This window comes from Lutra lutra, chromosome 3 (genome assembly GCF_902655055.1).
Source record: "Lutra lutra chromosome 3, mLutLut1.2, whole genome shotgun sequence".
Lineage (NCBI taxonomy): Eukaryota > Metazoa > Chordata > Mammalia > Carnivora > Mustelidae > Lutra > Lutra lutra.
The window spans coordinates 148,221,256-148,235,825 of record NC_062280.1 but is presented as its reverse complement, the minus strand read 5'-3'; the positions used below and the strand labels follow the sequence as shown (position 1 = coordinate 148,235,825).

The 14,570-nt window shown below is 39.5% G+C and overlaps 1 protein-coding gene and 1 pseudogene across 6 annotated transcripts in view; both read right to left on the bottom strand.

Moving 5' to 3' along the window:
- Positions 1 to 14,570, bottom strand: part of ELF1 (E74 like ETS transcription factor 1) — a 107,139-nt gene that overhangs the window by 25,429 nt on the left and 67,140 nt on the right. The window lies entirely within an intron of this gene.
- On the bottom strand, positions 9,694 to 11,708 carry LOC125094655 (keratin, type I cytoskeletal 18-like; annotated as a pseudogene).

The following is a 14,570-nucleotide window of genomic DNA, read 5'->3' as shown; positions in this document are numbered from 1 at the left end:
ATGTGCTATGGTGAGTGCTGTGAAGTGTGTAAACCTGGCGATTCACAGACCTGTACCCCTGGGGCTAATAATACATTATAAGTTTATAAAAAATTTAAAAAAAAATAAAAAAAAATAAAAAGAAAGATTGTGAACCATGAGTCCTAGGGTATTCTCTAATCCTACTATCATCTTCCTAACTTTATTTACTTATTTATAAAGATTTTATTTATTTATTTGAGAGAGAGAGAGAGAACACAGCGGGAGAGGGGGCAGACTCCCTGGTGAGCAGGGAGCTGGATGTGGGACTCGATCCCAGGACCCTGGAATCATGACCTGAGCCGAAGGTAGACACTTAACCGACTGAGCCACCCAAGCTCCCCCATCTTCCTCACTTTAAATGAAAGAAAAGCATTAGCTGATCCTTAGGGCATTTCCAGGTTTTGTTTTGTTAAGATGTCTTAAGGCATGGATGCTAAAACTAAGGATATAATGTTGCTATAGAAGAGATTTATTCTTATGGACTAAATGGGGGAGGAGGGGCTAGCATGCACAGGGGCCACCTACCTATTGCCTCTGCTAGAGCTATTAACTAACATCTACTAGCACCTAACTTGCATCAGGTATTCTGCTCATTGCTTTGTATGAATTACTACCTTATTTAATCATCTCAAGATCCTATAAGGGAGATACACTGGGTTGTCTGTCTTCTACATGGGAAAACACAGGCTCAAGGGGAAGGGAAATAATTTGCCACAAATCATATCTCTCGTAAGTGGTAGAACCTTAACTGAAATGGACTCCAAGGTCTATGTTCTTTGCCTGCACGCTATTATGGTCAGCATTGAACATGGTGCCATATTTGCTTTACTGGCATATTTACTTGGCTCTGCAGCCAAATGCTCTACCACTAAGCTATACCCCCTTACTTGGCTCTGTTTAAAAAAAAAAAACAGAAAAGGTAAGGAGCTGTGCTGTGTTTAAGGTATGACCTTCTGTATCATCTGCAGGACTTCTCCAATCTGAGTCTATTACGAACTTGGCCATGGGACTTCCCAGGATCACTCCCGACTTAGCCATGCGGTCTTTCTCTAAGGTACTCACTCCTTTCACAAAAAGCACGGACTATTCTTTATTCCGCTGAAATGGAGATGTATATCCAAAGCTGTTCATTTCCAATTTCTCCAGGGTGCTATTAAATCATACAACAAAGAGACCAACTCTAAAATCTGTATATACAAAATACATCTAGGAAACCCCTCTCAGGTATGGAAAGAATCTCCCCCTCTCTTAACATAAATGGAAGGAAAATACACATTCCAGAAACTCTGCTCCTGGTCTAGGCTAGTGATAAATTCCTGCCTTTTATACTGCTTGACTAGCAACTAACTGGCTCAAGTCTGAGTTACCAGGAACCTAAAACTTTTATAACCACACAGTCTAAAATTCCTGACCAAGAAATGGTTCCTAACCTTTTAAATGAAAGCATGGCAAAATTTCAAATGTTAAATTTTCCTAGATTTACCTTATAAAAATGAATAAACTACTGGGACTTGTATTAGTTCATTAGGGCTGCTGTAACAAAATACCATGGATTGGGCAGCTCAAAACAACAGGAATCTGTTGTCTTTCCGTTCTAGAGGCTGGAAATCTGAAATTGAGGTGTTGGCAGGGTTGTTCCTTCAGAGGGCTCTAAGGGAGAGATCTGTTCCAGGCCTCTCTCCTTGGCTTATAAATGACAGTCTTCATGTTCACATGATGCTCTCCCCTGTATGTGTCTGGGTCCAAATTTTCTCTTCTCATAAGGACTCTGATCATATTGGATTAGGGGCCTATGCTACTCCAGTATAACCTCACCTTAACTAATTACATCTGTAGCAACCCTGTCTCCAAATAAAGTCACATTCTGAGATATTAGGCACTAGCATTTCAACACATGAATTTGGGGAGGTGGGGTACAGAGAGCAATTCAACCCATAACAGCATCCAATTTAATTTAGCTTTAAGTCTATCATTTGATGGTTGGCTCCCTCTATCCAAACAACTTTGCAAGCTTGTGGCAATTAAGATGATATATTCTTGTAACTATTTCTAAATTGAAGCTAGATATTATTCTTTAAGTATCTTTGTTGAAGACCACCAAATCTTATCCACCTCAGATCTGTTACCTTTTACAAAATGAAAGAGTCCACACTTGGTTGATGTCCTAACAAAAATACTATGTTTCATTTGGCCGGTTACTTAAAAAAATAAAAACAAAAAACCAAAAAAACTCCAAATATCTCCAAAACCTCTCCTTGTTTAAATAATCATCTTCTCTTCAGGATCTTTTAGCTGAATCAGGGAACCCCAGTTAACTCTACCGATGGTTATCAATGCTGACTATATACGGGAAACACCTAAAAATATCAATACTTGACCCTACATGGGATCAAACAAGTCAGAATATCTGGGGAGATGACGAGGGCATGTTATTAAAGTTCCCTGGGTGGTTCTAACATGCAAGCAGGGTTTAGAAACACTACTCTAAAGAATTACAAAATTCAAAACTACATTTCCTTAACTGAGTTAACTTGATTCATGCCAATGTCTGAAATACTAGTAATCCAAAAAAACAAAGTTACTTTATTATGACATCTTTTGGCACTTGCAGACCATTTTCCCAGTTGTTTTTGTAACAGAAACAAAATAAATCCCAAAATGATGGGTGGGAAGAGAGATGGAAGACTTCTTGGGATTATAAACTGTCAAAGACCAGAGTTTTCAAAGCCTCAGTTTCTATAAGCCAATTAAACTGTAGTGATAAGCTTACAAGTATTGTGTAAGTTTACAGAAGTTCTTAACGACTCCAGAGAGAAAAATACATAACGGTTTTCCTTTTTACTAATTTCAGGTAAATTTAACACATGTGTTGAAGGCAAAACTTTAATTTTTTTTTTCTTATTTTAGCAGCTAAAAATCAAACCAAGTTCTAGCAGCAAAGAGTTCCCCGAATTTCAACACTGTCGACTATATAGTTGCCATTTGTTGTGGTTGATGACATATGTGGCAATGCCACCAAGTTAAAAAGAGAAGGAACGTGACCAATCTGTAAACAGCAATGTATGTTGCTACCCTTACTAGGCTTGCTTTTTCCTCAGTATACCACAATCCATGGCCCTAAGAGGATATTTAAGAAAGTGTGGACCATTATTCCAACTATATTTAACAAGTCTTTGTTTCATAAAAACAAACAAACAAACCCCAAAGAACTTGCAAATAACTTGTTTGCCAAGGTTCCCTGACACCAGAGCTCAATCTGGTAACATGGTTGTTGTGAAACATCCTGCCAAGATTCCCTCTGAAACAGACGAAAATGAAATAGCTATCAAATGTTTCCCTAAGAGAAAGACAAGTTCAAAACAGTCTTCAAAAACTTCCCCATGCAGACACTCGTTTTTTTTAAGATAGGTGCAAAATGAGTACATTTTCAAGTATTTCCACTATCATTTTGCCACAAGACAAGGCAACACCGAGAGTGGGGTGGGACATCCCTCTTCCCACGATCTTTGGGAGCTTCCCCACCCGAAGGCCACTCCAAGAAACACACACACTAAACACAATTCACTTGCTATGAAAACGCATCTTTGAGACCAATGCTTGTGCCTTCTCTTCTGATCAGAATGCTGTCCCAAGGCTTCATCCCACAAAAGCACTGCTTTCTTTGAAAGTATTTCCTTCACCTTTGATTGAAAAAACAAAAACACAAAACCAAAAACCCCAACACCTCCGTCTATCAGGACATGATCGGACAATATTTGCCAAGCAGCAAATGCACTAAAAATACAGATGGCAACAAGAGGGCATCACAGTAATTGCACAAGCTCTAGAGTTAGGACCGCCCTTATTGACAGCTAGCTGCACCGTGCCCCAGGTGTTTGAGCTCCAGCAAAATCTACAGCCTCTCTAGGCTTTTGTGTTCATGTCTATCTAAAATGAGGGTAACTTCCAGGGTAGTAAGAATTCAATGACATGATATGTAATAGAGCACTTATTCTACTGCACAGCATATAGTAACCATTCAATAAAACAATTTGACGATTAAGTGCCTCAAAAGTTGACTTGGATGGAAATACACACTTAAAATTTGGCTTCCTACTTACATACATGCATCAAATCATCACACTGTACACTTAACATTATATACAAATTACATCTCAATAAAGCTGGGGGGAGGGAAGCATATAATAATCCTACATTGATAGGCACAGTTTTTTTGTTTTTGTTTTGTTTTTAATTAGAAAGTCCTTCCAGAAAAGTGGGGAACACAGTCCAACCATCTAGTCTCTGCAACAACCATCCGCTTAAATGAAAAGCTGAAACATACGTGTTCAACTCTGTGACAACTTATCAAACTGTATGCTTGTGATTTGTGATAAATATTTCTGTATGTATGCAATGCTTCAATAAAAAGTCTAAAAAGCAGAGGTCCATCTGATGGGAGAAATGAAACTTGAAAAAGTCTCTAGTTCTCTCAGCTCTGAGCCTTGTTCTGAGGCAGAGGTAAGCAGTGGCAGTCCTGGAAATGGGTCTAATACCATGATGACATTTTATTCCTTCATATAAACCATAATAAAATTAAAGGAAATCTTTAGCAATGGCACATCTAGGTGAATGGACACACACAAAATTAGGGTGGCTGGTGAACAAAATGAATTAAAATTAAAAATCCTTTAAACATGCTCCCTTGGTGCATTTTAAAAATAGCTGTTTGGGGGAATCGATTAATACATGAACACATTTGTATTCCAAGAGTATAAAACATTACTGTCCCCTTTCCACAGAGTTCCCCTACCTAAATACTACCATGTTATCAATCTTCAAACTACATTTTGAATGATATCCGGATGTGATCGATTACATAAAATAAGCCAGGACTATGCAATGATCTCTGAGGCTCAGCACAGTGTTTTGGTGAAGGCTTCTTCACAGACAAATTCACCGCATCCTTAAAAAAAAAATCTGTCATTAAAACAGCATCATTATCTGCAAATGAGAATACTTCTGTTGACTGACTCAAGCTGTCTTTACACAAGCTTATCCATCTTTATTTTAAAAGAAAATGAAAAGGAGCTTTAGCAAACAAGCAGAAAGGTCTACGTAGCTGTAGTATGTACTGCTCAGCATGTCTGTCTAACCTCTCAAACACAGGTTTCCTTTGGCCAAAAGTGTAGTACCTGAATCTAGTTTTTAAACCTTTTAATATGTAAATGTATTTGGGAGAAAGGGAAAATCCTACTTATGTATAATCGCTACGCACTACGATTAAGTTAACATTCTTCCAGATTCACTTTTTCCTCCCAGGTTCTCTCCCTCTCTTGCATGTCCCCCAGCAAGTAATATTCATTACTATTATTCTAAAAATTTATAAGTACTTCAATGTGCTAGCTCAAGTGATACACCAAATCCCCATAGAGTTCTGCAATTATCTTTTTTTAAATGTTTTCACTGTTCCAAGATTCATTGTTTCTGCACCACACCCAGTGCTCCATGCAATACGTGCTCTCCTTAATACCCACCACCAGGCTGACTTAACCCCCCACCACCCTCTCTTCCCAAACCCTCCCAGTTTGTTTCTCAGAGTCCAGTCTCTCATGCAATTATCTCTTAACAGAAATATAAACAAACCAATCAAGTACTGTCAAAATTAATGAGTACAGAAATGAAGAGCTAGGAACAGAAATTATCCACTGATACGCTCAAACAATGTTATCAAATCAGAATTGGGATCCAAATATCTTTAGTGACTAGGGTAGGTTATTTTGAACAGTACCCTGGGTGCCTTTGCAACTCTGCCCTAGGAATCGATTACAAGATTCTAAAATAGTTATTCTAGCTATCCTGGTATAAATGAGATAATATTCTACAACACGAAATGGGAAGAAGAGTACTTCCATCACAGAATGATTTGTGGGAATCAAAGCATATGTGGAAAAGACACCATCAACTGTAAAGGGCTCTATGAAATGTTATGAAATATTTTTATACTTCACTCATGACTAGAGCAGGCAATGTATTCTTTGCATAGAGGTTAACTTACAAAGCAGCATCTGGGCACAAAATTGAAATATATACTTCTATCAGTCCCCTTACTTCCCAGTGGCTCTCCTTCTTCAATACCCCAGGTTTTTTATGGATTGTGTATTTTTTATAAACATCATGATGTAGATAAATTTTATGTTATAGCCAGCGGCTTTAGTGTGTAAGAGAAAATGGATTCAGATCTCTGGAAATTAACAGTTTGCAAAGTATTTTCTTAACTGGGTTTAAAAAACTCACCATAGTGCTGTTTAAAGTGTTGTCCTCCAGTCTCTAAGAGTTCAATAAAACGATCGATAAAATTGAAATAACGTGGTATTCCTAACGTGGTGGTGGGTGTGAGGCAGCGACTATGTTGAGTACTTTATGTGGCTTATCCCAGTCAGTCCCCATAGCACTGTGCTCTTTAATTGACTGTGGTTAACCAGCAGGAAGAGGCAGAACTGAAACGTGAACCCAGACAATCTGACTCCCAACTCCACAAGATTAATCACTTGGATAGACAACAGGAGTACAGAATCCTATAGATAAATTGTCATAATAAAAGTTTCATCTCAGTTATAAAGCTTGGAGATACACATAAATATATATATATTCATATATATGTGTATATATACATACACACACATATATATGTGTATATATATGTGTGTGTGTGTATATATATATATATATGTATATATATATGTCGGCCACGGCTGAGTAGAGTGTTTCAGAAGAAGCCTAGCTTCTCTCTTGCACAGCACCATGACACATAGAAAGGTCTAAGTAAAATGGTCTGTTCTCCAGAATTCCCCCAGATAATGTTTAAAATTCCACTGTAAATCCCTATGGAGTTGATTTGGCTAAATCAAATCCCAGTTTAGGTCTTTCATGACTATTGGCCGCCTTTAGTCTTTACCCAGATTCTTTTTCCAGCCAGGATAAATTATGACTTGGCCATGCAACTCAAAGAGTACAACAGTCACTGAAAACAATCTTAATTTTCTTATTAGAGTGCTCACTTTTAAAGTTTAATACACTGGTGGGTTAAGAAGGTGTGTGTGTGAGAGTGTGTGTGTGTGGCTAAGTGTGAACAGAATCAGTTATGAGGTTAAAAAAGAAAAGGTAGATATTGGGAAGTATAGTAAATTTTAACCAGGTTTAAATATTCAGTTACAAATCAACGAAATAACATCAAAGCAGTCACTACCAGATTGATGTTTTAAATATGCAGAATCTATATAACAAAATATTTAAGTAAAATCATAATTAAAGAGGCAATTCCTACTTCCAAAAGATGGACTGTGATAAGAATCTTCTATAAATATGTAAGAATCATAGAATAAAATGAGGCAGACATTCCTGAACATAGACAGTTTAGCTACAACAAAGCTTTTTCCAGAATGGAAAAGTTACACTAACTAATCATAGGCAATGACAGAAATTAGAGTCACTCCAAAAAAAACTGAACTCCAGGTCAAACTATGTCAAAACAAATTTAACATGTTATAATGTTAAAGGAGAGTGCTTCCCCAGAATTAATCTGCCAGATTTTCAAAAACTTCAGTGACAAGCTTATTGGCTTATTCTAAAACCAAGCCAGCAAAGAAAAAATAAGAAAATATTAAAATAAATAAATAAATTAAAAAGGCTGAATGAATTTGTCTAACTGGTATTCAAATTATAAAAACTGGCTTCATTACCTGATTATGCCACACAATTGAGTAATATAGAGTACACAGTGGTACACAACAAACTTGAGCACCTTTTCTTTAATTCAGATCATTAATAATGGCAACTGTCACATTTATTGACCACTTCCTTTGTGCTAAACTCTTGTCAAATACTTTACATAAACATTGAACGTTCGTAATTTTGGAAAGTAATTCTTTTATATTTTGGTGAAGGAAATCAAAGCTCAGTGAAATTTTAAAATTTGTCTGAAGTCACACATCTACTAAGTGGTGGCTCCCGGTTCCTGAGCTGATACTCTTTAATGCTACATGTCACACGCTCTAAATTGACAAGAAATACCAATTTCCAGAATTCAATGTGATGCTGAAGTTGTAGGCAGTTGATATGAATGCACACAAATCAATCACTTTTTAATAAACCATCTCCCAGGTAAATCTTCAAAACCCAATTGTTTCTGAATGTGCTTACAAATTGGGGCAGGGAAGAAGGGAGGAGCTACCAGCACCACGAGGAAATTTCCATTCCAGGTAAATGGAAGTTTTTCCTAAATCCTCTTGTTTTTACTTTCCCCGTAGCAGGAAATAAAGTGGAATGACAGAAGTGCACATACAAAAACATAAATTATAATAAATTTTAAATTGTCTCCTAAAATATCACCTTTTAGAACAGAAAAATGCTCCTTCCCTCACTCCAGTCCCTACCCTACAACTCCAGGCCGACCTCCCTGTTCCTGCCTCACATGCTCAGGGCTCTTTTTCTCAATGTCTCATTAGGTGGGAACAGATGAAACAGATAACCTCACAAATGTTTTACCAATCATTACACTGTAATTCTTTCCAAAAAAGAAGAACTGCCTTAATATTGAGAATTTTGGTTACTGTGTCAAGAAGAAGAAGAAGAAGAACAACAACAACAACAACAACTCTGCCTATATTCTAACTTATTTAACATTATGAACATTATTTGAAGATTATTTGAAGATTTATGAACATTATTTGAAGATATCATGTGTTAAATTCACACTCTAACAAACCAGTAACAGTTTTCTTTTTACTTTAGTAAACCGAAGGACATTATCTTCACCATTATTCTTGAGAGAGTGTTGAAGGAGAGTCTGGCTTGGGAGGAAAAAAAAAGGCCAGTAACCTAATAACACTATCTGTTCATATAATAACTTATCCTTCCTTTACATGTTATGTGTTAAGTAAAACAGAAAGGAGGCAAAAAGTTTCAAGAGCATGTGGCTAAACTGGGCTACATCACTGAGGTACTAATTTTCTCATCCACCCGGCAAGGTTGCTTTAGGTGACTGAGTACTTTCTGGGAGAACAGAGATGGTCAATTCCATACCTGACAAAAAACTGACCAACACAAGCTTCGTTAAAAAAAATAGTATTCCTGGGGCGCCTGGGTGGCTCAGTGGGTTAAGCCGCTGCCTTCGGCTCAGGTCATGATCCCAGGGTCCTGGGATCGAGTCCCGCATCGGGCTAGCTGCTCAGCAGGAAGCCTGCTTCCCTTTCTCTCTCTCTGCCTGCCTCTCTGCCTACTTGTGATCTCTCTCTGTCAAATAAATAAATAAAATCTTTAAAAAAAATAGTATTCCTTTGAAAAATATACAGAACGGATAAATACAATGTAGTATACCCAGATAATGGAATATTATTCAGTAATAAAAAGAATGAATTACAGATACATGCTACAAATGATGAACCTTGAAAACTTTCCATTTAAGTAAAGGAAGTCAGCCTCTCAGAAGAGATCATATACTGCATGATTCAATGTATACAAAATGTCCCAGAACAGGCAAATCCACAGAGACAAAAAGGAGATTAGTTGTTGCCAAGGTGCGGAAATTGGGGAGAATAGGGCATGACTGCTAATGGGTACAGGTTTCTTTTTGGGATAACAAAAAACGTTCCAATACTGATAATGGTGATGGATGCACAACTCTGTTTATATACTAAAAATCACTGAATTGCAGTCTAAATAGTGGACTTAACTGTATGTAAATTATATCTCAATAAAGCTTTTTTTTTAAGGTATACACAGGCATATCAGGGCATAAAGACTGTCAATTTGTAATTATATTAACGAATTAACTAGAATGTATAACATTTTCTTTTTGCTAAAATAACAAATGCAAAGAATAATAATTCTTCCACATTTAAGACCACTCTTTTACCACTAGCATGCATTGGTAGCTGGCATTATTCAAATACATTCGTTGAAGGCACAAGCTGGGGGACAGTTCCCAGTTTCTCACATACTAGCCAGTTGCTTTCCTTCTCTAAGCTTCACCTGACTCTTGTGTGTAATGTAGGAATTAAAGTACCTAGTTCCTAAGATTGTTTGAAGAATTAATAGGGTAATCCTTGTAAAGCACATAGCACAGTGCACAGAACAAAATGCTCAGTGAACACTAGTTACTAAAACTTATCACTGAATGTTTCTGGAACTCTTCTGGTCTATGCCCTACGCTTTGCAGTGACCTTATCCATATTCACTTTTTCTTTTTTACCTCTGAACTTTTAATTGGGCTTCTGCTCCTCAAAGGGCACCCTGCTTTTACTGCCTCTACACCTCAGAACTTTGGTGTCATTGGTCTCAGATACTACTATATCATCCATAATCCTGTGGCCTGTGGTCTTCTGGACAGTCTGCAAAGAGTTGCTGCTGTCCAGGGCATCACCCCTCTTCCAGCAGGTGACATGTGGAGATCTCAGCTTCCAACCGACTGAATATTAAGAAAGGCCTTGTGCTCCATCTGCCTCGTATAATGGGCCTCCACCTCCCTTAGGCTGTTCTTCAAGCTGGCTTTCAGGTTTTTCACCGAGTCCAGGTTGATCTCCAAGGACTGGGCCATATATCTCAGCTCCATGAGGGCCATCTCGGCTGCTCCTATCTCAGCGGTCTGTGAGGGGACCACTGTGGTGCTTTCCTCAATCTGCTGGGACCAATACTTGTTCAGCTCCTCTCAGTTCTTCTGAGCCAGCTTATCATACCTGGCCTGGATGTCCACCATGTTCTTTCTGAGATCCTGAGACTTGGGGGCATCCAACTCCATGGTCAACCCAGAGCTGGCAAATGGTTTTGTAGACCTTTTACTTCCTCTTCATGGTTCTTCTTCATGAAGAGCAGCTCTCTTGAAGGTTCTCATGAAGAGAACATCAATCTCTGTCTCCAGCTGCAGCCGAGTGACAATGGTGTCATCAATGACCTTGTGGAGCCCGTGGAGAGAACGCTCCACAGACTGGCCCATAGCCAGCTCCATCTCATACTTGACTCCAAGTTTATCAGCAGCAAGATGGGCACTGCCAATCTGCAGAACAACTTGGGCACTGTCCACAGATTTCACAAAGACCTGGGCCCTTAGCTCTTAGATGGTCTTTAAGTAATGCCTCCAGTCTCTGATCCAGGATCCCTTCTTTTTCAGGTAGTCCCAGATTTTGAACTCCAGTCTCTGATTATCAGCCTGCAGGCTCCTTATCCTCTCCAGGGAGGAGGTCTGGTGGTTATTCAGGTCTTCCATGGTCCCCTTCTCACTCTGGATCCCTCTATGCCTGCCAGACCCCCAGCCATCCTAGTGGCCAGGCCTTTAGATGCCCAGATACCCTGTTAATGGGTGGACTGGGACACAGAGATCCAGGGGCCTGAGCCCCCAGGCATCTGCATAGACACTGGCAGCTGCACTGCTGACTGGTGGGACCCAGTGGTTGGGCAACTACACAGAGCTTAGGGACCAATAGTTGGAGGAGAGAGTGTAATGGGTAATAAAGTTCATGCTGTTCAGGGACGAAGACGAGAGGCCAGGACTCAGGCTCAGGCCATTCATCTATATTCATTTTAAAGATGCTGTCATGGGGCCAGGTGTCAAGGTGGAGGAGACTTAAAGAAAAACTGTAAAAGAGAATAATAGTAAGTTCTTCCTCCTTCATAACAACCATCAGCTTCCTCATTGCCAGTAGTTGGCAGGGAGATAAGCCAGGCCAAAGACTAGGTTATAGGCAGGGTTGTCAGTCACATAACCTGAAGAAGCCTCAGGCCTTTTTTTTTTTTTTTTTTTAAAGATTTCATTTATTTGTCAGAGAGAGAGAGTGCACGCACAAGAATGGCTGGCAGAGGGAGAAGCAGGCTCCCTGCTGAGCAAGGAGCCCAATGTAGGACTCAATCCCAGGACCCTGGGATCATAACCTGAGCCAAAGGCAGATGCTTAATGACTGAGCCGCCGAGGCATCCCAGCCTCAGGCCTATTCAAAGTCAGACTTTTGCCAGGGCACCCAGATAACTCAATAAAGCAACCAACTCTTGATTGCAGCTCAAGTCATGATGGGGTTGTCAGGGCCAACGCTTGGCATGCAGCCTGCTTAAGATTCTCTCTCTCTCTTCTTCTGCCCTTGCCCCTGGTCTCTCATTCTCTCAAAACAAACAAACAAACAAACAAACAAAAAACTTCCACAAAAAACTAAAGTCAGACTTTACCCAAATACAAGCAGGTCTGTACTGTGGGCTCAATGGCATAACCCCTTTGACGAAGCTTCCAAATGTACACCAACAAAACAAACAACCTCTGTATGTTAGTTTTCCAGAAGGCCAAACTTTTAATGGGTCTGATAAGTTTGATCTGCCAAGATTAAAAAAGAAGGCAATAGGAACAGGTAGATTGGCCCATATAACCACCAATTATATGTAAATAACAGAATTCCCTATGTCCACATACAGGTTAGTATCATTATTCCAACTTCCCGTCCTGAACAAGTGATATACAAAACATTTCAACTCATTCCTTCTATTCTAATTTTAAGGTACACTTAAATCCCTCACCTAAGAGAATTGCTAAAAAATGGCCCGTAGGTGTGATCTATATTCTTACATGCATTTTCTCAATCTACAAAATACAACCTCATGATACAACCATGTCAAAACTCCCTCTCCAACTTGAAGGAATCTCCTGAGAAAAAGAAAAACTCTATGTGGATATTTACTTATTTATAATTTCAATGATTTTTAAAAAAAGATTTAATTTATCAGACAGAAAGAGAGCGTGCGTGCACATTAGAGAGGGCGAGCACGAGCAGGGGGAGCAGAAGAGGGAGAAGCAGGCTCCCTGCTGAGCAAGGAGCCTGATATGGAACCCAATCCCAAGACCCTAGGATCATGACCAAAGCCGAAGGCAGGCACTTCACCGACTGAATCAGCCAGGCGCCCCTCAATGGTAATTTCTGAAAGTTATCTGAGGTGGTACAATACCGCAGCTCTAAATACATAACAGAAAAGAGATTCCATGAAAATTTCTTTCTGGTCTTAGAATCATGGTGATATGGTCGCACTGCTCATGTACTAAGTGAGAACGTGGACAAACACGTCTCAGAAAAATCATATACTATAGTCGAGAGGGTTTGGGGCAGAACATTACCTCTCATTCAAATGTCTTCTGTTGTGATAAGGGCCATAACTGAGCATATATATATCCCACGTTATTTTATCAACAGGATTAACAAAGTCTGTAAGAAGACTCAACCAATAAAGGTATTACGATGTTAAATGCTTTGGAAGATATTAAGGGGAGGGGGAAAAGTAATCCTTTCCTTCAAGTAGTTAGCATTTATCCAGGAAAATCATTAATGTATGTATGAAAAATTAATGTGGCAAATGTATGACAGCGACAATAAGTGATGTAGAAATAACAGGATAAACTTTGTTAATTCCTGAAGTAATGATTTTAGGATAAATTCCTGGAATTAGGGACACCTGGGTGTCTGCCTTCGGTTCAGGTCATGATCCCAGGATTCTGGGATGGAGTCCCTCATTGGGCTCCTTGCTCAGTGAGAGCCTCTCTCCTCCTCTGCCCCTCCCCCTGCTCATGCTCATGTGTGCTTGGGCATGTATGCGCTCTCTCTCTGACAAATAAATAAAAGAAATAAAATCTTTGAAAAGAAAGAAAAAGAAGGAAACAAACAAAAAAATTCCTGAATTAGTAGGTCTTGTCCTAAGCTCTTGAAGGAGATTAGAACTTATATAGGCAACAGGTATGAATGTGGGAGACCAAGCAGGAAGGCACTTGGGAAAATTAATGTAGGCTGGCAAAATCAATGTAGTACAAGAAAAAAAGAGCAGGAAACAGTCACACTATGAAAAGCTTCTAACCATAAGTTAAGGTGGTTAGACTAACTATATAGTCAAGAAAAATCCATCAAAAGTTTTGGTACATTCTACTGTTCCAGACACTTCTGTCCCCTCAATCTGTCCGATAAACTGAGCCTTCCTGCAAAATGCAGTTCTCTCTCTCTCTCTCTCTCTCTTTTTTTTTTTTTTTTTTAAGATTTTACTTATTTATTTGACAGACAGAGATCACAAGTAGGCAGAGAGGCAGGCCGGTGGGGGGGAGGCGGTGAGTAGGCTCCCTGCTGAGCAGAGAGCCCAATGCAGAGGTCGATCCTAGGACCCTGGGATCATGACCCGCCTGAGCTGAAGGCAGAGGCTTTAACCCACTGAGCTACCCAGGAGCCCCTATACCTGCAAAATGCAGTTCTTTTTTTTTTTTTTAACATTTTTTATTTTATTTATTTGACAGACAGAGATAACAAGCAGGCAGAGAGGCAGGCAGAGAGAGAGAGAGGAGAAAGCAGGCTCCCCACTGAGCAGAGAGCCTGATGTGGGGCTCGATCCCAGGACCCTGGGATCATGACCCGAGTGGAAGGCAGAGGCTTTAACCCACTGAGCCACCCAGGCGCCCTGCAAAATGCAGTTCTAATGTAACTTCCACACTGAAGCTTTCCCAAAGTTAGAACGCCGTGATTCTCAAACACTGTATGACAATTACTGGGTGTCTTGTTAAA